The 8633-nt window shown below is 40.4% G+C and overlaps 1 protein-coding gene across 3 annotated transcripts in view; it reads right to left on the bottom strand.

Annotated features, from left to right (window-relative positions):
• The window catches only part of CEP350 (centrosomal protein 350kDa), an 85234-nt gene that overhangs the window by 69785 nt on the left and 6816 nt on the right, over positions 1-8633 (bottom strand). The window lies entirely within an intron of this gene.

Raw genomic sequence — 8633 nt, forward strand, 5'->3', positions numbered from 1 at the left:
AATCTATACAGTTTACATTATGATGCCCCTGTGAATGTAGTATTGTAATATACTCCATGTATTCTCTAACGCTCTACAAAAAGTACCAGATTAATTAAAAAAGTTTGTAATTGCTTGTTACACCTTTCATCCTGACACTCGAGTAAAAGGTGTCAGTCCTTTATGTGAGCTGAACAGAACACAAGTCAAACAGTGAACACACTTTTGAGAACACCTTAGTTCTACTAACAACTCACAGATGTGTGCTGATGATCACTAATGGTCAGTAATTCTGTCTCAATGCCTTGGTTTAAAAGTATATGATGCCCCTGTATAAAAGGCCACTCAACCTCTCCTCCTTTCTGTACAAGCTGGGAAGTAATCACAAAGCATCCTGCTGAATTTCTCCTAACAAATACCTGCAGTGCCAGCTCCAAGTGTACAATATGACTCTTACTGGCTTCAGTGCAGCCAGCTGAGATCCACCAAGCAGTTTTGCTTAACTCAGGTTGCTGCTGATTGGAAAAAACCAGACATGTAAGAACTGAGCATTCTGGAGCTGTCTACAGCTTCAGGAAGGCAACACTGCAGTAGTTTTCAGTCACGACGTAATCTTCATAACTATAAGGGTTTGGGTTTTAGATGTCCCTCCCCCCTCCTTTGGAAGGGTGGGAGAAATTACCAGCTTTTCAAAAGCTGCCTACAAACGATGTTGATTCCCACCAACCTTTGAATTCCACAGATTACTAAAATAAATTTTCCTATTGCTATAGCTTACATGAATAAGCAGCACCCTACAAAAACCAAGTACTTGTATAATTCAATACCCTGTCTCTGCAAGAAGTTAAACCAGACAGAGTAGACACTTTAATGCTATCAAGGGTAAAGCTAGGGGCTGGGGGAGAAAAAAGAAATAAATCAAGGCACAGTTATCATGCCTATTTATAGGACTTGCATGGAGGGTAGCGAACCAGTTAAACACTAAAATACACTGAAATCAATATTGATCAGAGAATAATGCTAAACTATAAAATTATGCAAAGGAAGTTTAAATTATTTTTAAAATACATTTTACATCAATACAAAAGTTGTTTCAATGTCCCATGAAAAACTTTAAGAAACACATTGTAAAAATTACATTCTGAAATGACTGCTTCAAAAAGATTTTTTTTTTTTGCTAAACTAAATGATCCATCACTATTTAATATAGAGTTTAAACGAAGAGATTGAGCTCAACACATGAAAAGCCAAAGAACTTCTGAGGAAACAGCAGTGATAGCAAAAGGTTATCTGCAGGTTGGATAAGGCTATGAGGATCTTAAAAGTTTGTTGAAAAAAAGTGGAAGACTGGAGAATCAGCAGAACTGATCTCCTGGTTGATTGCTCACTGGTAGACACAGACATCCTACACAGGTTGATTCAAGGCTGGTTTGCCAAGCCTTGTCTTGGGTGAATGGTTGAGATACAAACACCATTGTGTTCTGACATTTCAATCCCATGTCAAGTGCCCATCTCATTCTCTACTCATTTGCCCAAGACAAAAAAACCCAACAAAGTACACAAGAGAAGGCACAGCAGAACTGTTGCAGTTAAGGACCTAAGAGGAAACTACCAAGGAAAGGATATACTCCAAACTCCTGGAAGAAACTAGGGGGGTGGGGACACAGACAGGACAACCACTCTCTTCTACAAACACTGTTCCGAAGGGAAGACACTGAAGAGAACTGACAGATCAGAAAGTGCATGAGAAGACATCAGAAAGGAGGAAATGGAAGCGAAGAGAAAACTGCTACCAAATACAAAACATGAAAAACCAGCACTACATTTACTACCAAACATACCAAGGATGGCATTGAAAGGTACAACAGATAGCAAAACAACAAATCAACATAGGAAGAGGATTTCAAGCATTTCAAAAGGAACAGGAGATATGAAAGTAGAATATGCTTAGCAAAGGTACACAAAAATGTCAAGAGATGAAAAACAGGGCAGCGGAAAGAGAAAGAAAAGTGGTGAGAAGCAGGATATAAAAAGGAAGAGAATGGAGAAAGACAGAAGGAGAGAAAGATTGAATGAGCTTTTGAAGAATCAGCACAGAGAACAGCAAAATGGAAGAAAAGAAACTGGTATATTGGCCCAACTGTAGAGTCTTTCAAGCACTCTCAGTATGACTTTTTTTCTTAGTAGCACAACCTTGATAAGAAGAGGAAAGAGGAAACTCAGAAGTCATGGCACTGAAACAAGGAAATGGGAGAGGAAACTGAATCATACAGATTCAGAGAGGGCAGAGAATGTCAGCAAGAGATCACCCACTGTTATTTTCACTAACTTTTAGTGGTTATGCAAAAAAACCTGAGTATGCATAGGGAACAGTATTCTGCAAGACTTTGTTTCTTATAAAAATACAAGGGTTACCAAATGAAAGGAAAACCACAAAAGAAAAGATAAAGCTTTGCTAAGAGTAGGGAAAGAAACAAATTACTGACTTCTATCGGGTATTCTGAAAAGTTTAACCCCCGAAGTGGCAGGTTTTGCTACAAACTGAGTATACAGCACACCAGGCCAGCACTTCACATGGTTTACGCTACAGTAAGGCAGCAGTGCCAATAAAATAAGTCATCTTTTCCTTTCTTTATGCCTTGGTCTCTCTTCCCTTATTGAGGCAGAAAGTCAGTGGGATTAGGTGGCAAAGCAAAGTGGACTGGGAATCTGGTATGGTCTAGAAGTAGCTTTTTTGTTCTTTTTGCTTTATTAGTTTTAGCTACAACCTCCATGCAAGCAGAATGAGAAGGAATGGAAACACTGGGGAACTGCCAGACCAGTCCCAGTCCTGTACGAGCTGCTGTCACGTATCATAATCTACAGTCATTCCCCAAGAGCAAATGCTTGAAGCTGCTATTGCCTTCACCTCGAGGAGACTGAGTAGGACTGGGGAAAACAAGAACCATTCCCTTCACCACCTTCTTACCTGTGGAGATACCACAGGAGTCTATATGCCCTGCTCCAGTGTGTCCCACTGCACCCACGCCTCCCACAGCGCAGACAACTTGTCCATGGGGGAAATGGGCACAGAGACAAATAAAAGGTTTTACGGATGTTTTTTCCTGCTTACAAAAATATTTTAAGTTTCCATGTACAAATAATGGAAAGTTGACTTCTGAAGCCTAAAGACCCTCTGGAGCTCCCCTCTGTGCAGCTACAGTTCTGCATTAGTGGCAATAACGGACATACACAGGTGGACAGACAATCAGAACTAGTCAAGCAAACTATTTTTCTGAGCCAGCCCACTGAAAGTGATGGAATTTCTATTTAAAGATGCCAGAAACACTTTCCATGTCTCCTCAAATACCAGAGAATACAATTTATGATTATATGCTTGAGTCTTCAATACAAATACCTTTACCTACTCTTTTGTCTGGAATCCAAGCTTTGACCATATCGCATTACCCCATTTAAATGAGTGCTAAAAATACCCATAATACATTGTTCTAAGACTTTTTTTGGTTATGTTTATGGGCCTTTAAAATACTTTTTGATACAAGAGTAACATACTTTTTTTTGGCCTCAACATATTTTGAGAAAACTTTGTCTCCCAAAGCAATTAGATGCAGGTGATTTACTGACCGTCCTCAGTCCTGAGGACAAGTTCCAGCGCAACAAACATGTATGATGTATTTGTCAAAAAAGCGCCGCATCTCCAGAATCAATAGCTGACACTGCAGAGTCAAACGGGTCCTCCCCTCACGTTCTTTCAATGCTCATTTATATAATAAGCCTTCCAATGAAATGTATTTCAGGAGCAAAGGTTCTGAAAGGAAGTTAATATTCAAAATCCCAGTACGACTCCAACTGCACAATGCTTCACGGACACAAACTTCATCTTAACACTTCTCCACCATATTATCTCGAGTCTGTAATCTCTGCTTTGCTCCACCAGAATTACTTCTGCTACAAAGTTGGGGGTTTTTCTTCTCATGATTTTTAAGTGGTGCTGAGCTAAAGAGTCAAGGGGTTCAAACCATGCAGAGTACCTTTATAGGTAGTTTTGCTGGTATTTAATTTGACTGTCTACTGACACTATTCGACTTAGAAACATTTTACCAGTCCAGATTGCATTACACCCCAAGAATGAGGCTCTATGTAAGGACAATGGACACAATTACACAAAGCTGATGCAAGAAAAAGCTGGAAGTAACAAACACCAACAATGCCCAAGGAGCTTGTGAATGTTAGCTGCTCTGAATGAGTAAAATTTTAGATAATATTCAGTATTTTGATTTGTAATGCAAACAGTAAACATACCAGAAGAACTCACATTCCAATCACTATGACTTTGGAAAACAGTAATTGAAACGAAAAAAGCTTCAAAAGTAAAAGAAATATACCAATACAATTTGATCTGTCTTAAGATAGAAAAACATAAAAAAGCTTTTAGGGATATTAAGGTAGTACAAAAAAAAATGAGCAATCAAGACACACCACACACTTGCAGATAGAAAAGCAGTAAAGAATTTCAAAGCACGTCACTACCTCTAACTGTTAATGAGAAGGATGAGTGACATCAACAGTCATACATCAATCAAGTATCAGAAAATACAGTAGAAAAATAGGAGTATGTTTCATGAGCTCTGAGATCAAATCACTGGCATCAGCCAGCTACTAAATTTGCATCCAAACTATAGTGAAGATTTTTCTATAAATGAAACATTACTGAATCTGATTCTCTCCAACTGTATGCTGAGGACGGACATTTACAACATACTTCTGCTATGAAAAGACATGGCAACTTGCAAAAGTGTCTCTGCTTCATCACAAGTGATGTAAAAGTGATGAAAAAAAAACCCTAGCACTAAAAAAATGGATTAGTGATTTTACTGAAAGTAAAATGCATTGAACGTCTTACTGCGCTGCATCATATGCTAGGAGGTACTCTGAGGAAATCTATTGAAATGAATGTTGTGACAGCTAGCGTAACTTGATTCATTGTTCGGTAATAAATCAGAGTACAAAGGCACAGAGAATGCATCCATTTATTAAGGAGATGCACATGAGGGTTTGCCCATCCATTCAGAAGTTCTGTATTTTCTTTGACTTCAAAGATCTTTGCATTTATGACAGAAAAGAAAGTGGCATACCCTAGTTTCAAGAACAAATACAATACTCCTGCATTTGTTTCCTTGGCCTTCAAAACAAAAGTTCACTCTTTCCACCTCCAGTTACTAGAAACTGCACATTAGAAGATTTCAATTCTTGCAGCCCATAATAAATCCATTCAGCAGAATGTGCTCAAATTCTTCAACAAGTCCTGTCTCATCTCACAAGGAACACTCCACTGTGAGGGAGTCTTCTTAGACCTTACAGGCAATCCTCTCGGCCAAGTACAATAACCAGACCTGCTAATTTTGAGCATTTAAGACAACAGCTTTCAACTGTTCAACAATACCAAAGACATACGAGCAGAGCAGCAGCTTCATCTGCAGCTGTGTCAACTGCAGACTGACCGCTATTTTCTTTCAAAGTGGAATAAAGTGCATGAAAACTTAAGAGAAAATATTTCAAATGTCACTTTCTCAAGTTTGATGCTTTTGCTCTGAAACTGCATTCAGAAGCAGCATCTGAAAAATGTCTTAATAACAACATGAGACATAAAAAAACCCAAAACGACCCCAAAACCCACAACAAGCAGAACAGTGACCACCAGCACTGTCTCTGACCTGGCATTGAAGACTAGTACCAGGACTCTGCTGAGAATACTTTTTCTTGAACTAGCTAAAAACAGCAATAAAATATTTTCTCATATTTAAATAATTCCATCCCATTAAATGCATTAAGTGCCTGAACCCTAAATCCAGACTTTTCTGTTTCAGTATGACAATTCCTCCCCATGTATTGCTATTAGCAAGCATAACATATCGTGTTAACATGACTAGAAAATATCAGAGAAAAATGTAACTGGTTTTTAAACTTTTACACTCTTCTGCCATGGATTGGACTTAGTGTGAAATTTTGCCCGCAGTGGGGAGTGTTTTTACAAAGCTAAAACACAGCCAGAATTTCTGTTAGCATTCAGTAAGTTTCAATTGACCTAGTATAATTGATTAGTTAATTTATTTGCTCTATTCTGTCTCCAGTGTATTGGCAAAGGTTTCAGACTTACGCATACAAGTAATTTTATTCTCAATCGAGTAGTCCATTAAAGTCTATTATATCATTAGCACAATGATACACATATAACTTCCAAGCACTTACATCTATGGATAAATTTTACACTTGAATATTCTGATCCAGCCACATGCCTAATATATTAACTGGACTTGGAAAGTTTTCTCTCTGCACTCAACTACCAAAACCCTTCTGTTATCATTATTGTACCACTATAGCTGTTCTCATATTAACATAGCTTATATTGGTTTGAATAGCATGAATTATATTAGTTTAAGTACATCAGTAGCACAGTTCAAACAGTACTGCTGTATTGATAAACAAGTCACAATCCTGATGTAAATTTCTAAGGTACAGTTGAGCAGATTTAGCAACTGGACAGCGATGAAGGAATGTATATATTCCTCCCTACCTTCCCCAGCAACCTTGCCACTCCTCTGTGATAGATGCAGTGCTCATCTGACTGCCTCACAAGCCAGTTCAACTCACTAACCCAGCAGAAAATGATTCACTTTTTCTTTTTTTGTTGGGTTAGTTTTCTACCAGTTTATCAAAGTGATTCAGGTTGCTGCATGGTCAGTGTCAGAACTGGTCAAAGTGGGGGAAGAGAAGCAGCAGCAGAACATTGTGCTCGCTCACCTCACATTGTGCATATTGACCTAACTGCCATATACCTGGCACTATAAAATACATCTAGTGCTACGTGTACTAACACTCCTGATTTCAAACACATACCTAACTTTAAAGATGTTAATAGGACTACAGCCTCATCTGGGCACACTGAAGTCAATGAGACTAATCGCATTAATGACTTTATCCACAGGTGTGTTTGATACAACACAACTTTCTTAGCAGAAACCAGCAGTATGTCTGGTAGAGGGGCGCAAGGAGATGCAGAAAGTTCAATATACCCGAGTCAACCTTCAGAGTAGATGTAGCAATTCCAAGATTAGATTCTTATCCATTTAAGGGATGCTTTTACTATGGTGGCACAAACTGCTGATAAAGTTATCTCAAGACATGAACAACACCATCCACGTTGGGACTGTTATATCTGTAAAGTCTTCCCAGTGTTACAGTGGCAAACTTAAGCTATGCACCAAAGCTTAGTAAGCTTATTAAAACAAATCCATGCAAACAAAACATTTTATAGTTTAAAAATCACGTTCTTTCAGTTACCACCACACCTAGCCAAGGGAATCTACCAGATGACCTACACTAATCAGCAGTGTAATTTCTGCAGTACCCTGGCCCCTTGTAGAAATGTGTCATTACTACACATAAATTAAGTTGCTCTATTTAGTGGATGCAGCATACCTTTGTTTAAGGTAGCGTCACTCTCAGAAACTGAAGCCTTCAACAGTTTACAGTGTCCGCGTGGCCACACCCTCAGTTGCATTTAATTATCTAAAGCATTACCTAATGAAACTGTTGTAGCAACCAGAACTATACGAAAGAGCAAGCAGTTCAGATTGGCCTGCCCTCGCCAACAGTCTGATGAGCACACAAGCAAAACAACAAACAAGTGCCCGACCGTCTACAGCTCCACACACGTTTGTCCCACAAGCACTACACTTTTGGTCACCGTAGACTCGTGAACAAGTTTTTGAGCCTGTACAATCTGTAGCCCTGTGAAGTAGTTTAAGATCACAAAAATACAGAACTGACCAGTCAAGCTGTAGATTTTCAATCGCAAGACACCGGAGTGTTCATCTACACAATGAAGCTATTTGACACATTAATCTCTACACGCATGTACGTACACAATGTGCCAGGAGATGCTTGGCTGCTGAGACACAGCTTTTATCCAAAGACAGAAAGAGAGAAACTATTCCAGAGAAACGCATCAACAGTAGGCATTATATCACAGAAAACTGCATCCACAGAAAGAGCCACAGTCGTACTAGTATAAAAACCTTTACGCCAACAACAGCCCAAATGAATGGCACCAATGAAGTCAGAAAACGCCTGGGGCAGCTGTCACCCAGGGATGTAAGAAGCACTTTCAGCGGCAGGCTCCGAGCGATCCCGGTCCTCTTGCCCCAGCCCGGCAAGCCCCGGTCCAAGGCCGGGAAGCCCACAGCACAGGCAGAGGCAGAGCGTACATTTAAACTTTAAAAGCGCCGTCACAAGCCCGACCCGGTACAGCGGGGCAGTTTCCGAGGGGAGCGGGGGCCGGCCCAGCCCGGCCCCGGGAAGCAGCGGCTCGGCAGGCAGGGAGAGAGCCGCAGCCAGCACAGCTTCACAGAAAAACCCGGTTTCGGCGGTTTCTCCCATACAAGGCGAAAAGACAACAGTGAAACCAGAGCCCCCCTACCCTCACCCCCCCTGCCTCCCTCCGCTACCCCCTGACACAATAAGCAGCAGAAAACAAATTAAAACTAGGAGAAGAAAGAGAGAGAGAGACTTCACGGGCAGAGCAGCGGACGTCGGAGCCCGGCGGCGGCGCCAGCAGAGGCCGAGCCAAGTGACAGCCGGCAGCACCGCCCGGC

The sequence above is a fragment of the Haliaeetus leucocephalus genome, unplaced genomic scaffold, assembly GCF_000737465.1.
Source record: "Haliaeetus leucocephalus isolate CR32 unplaced genomic scaffold, Haliaeetus_leucocephalus-4.0 Scaffold730, whole genome shotgun sequence".
Classification (NCBI taxonomy): Eukaryota; Metazoa; Chordata; class Aves; order Accipitriformes; family Accipitridae; genus Haliaeetus; species Haliaeetus leucocephalus.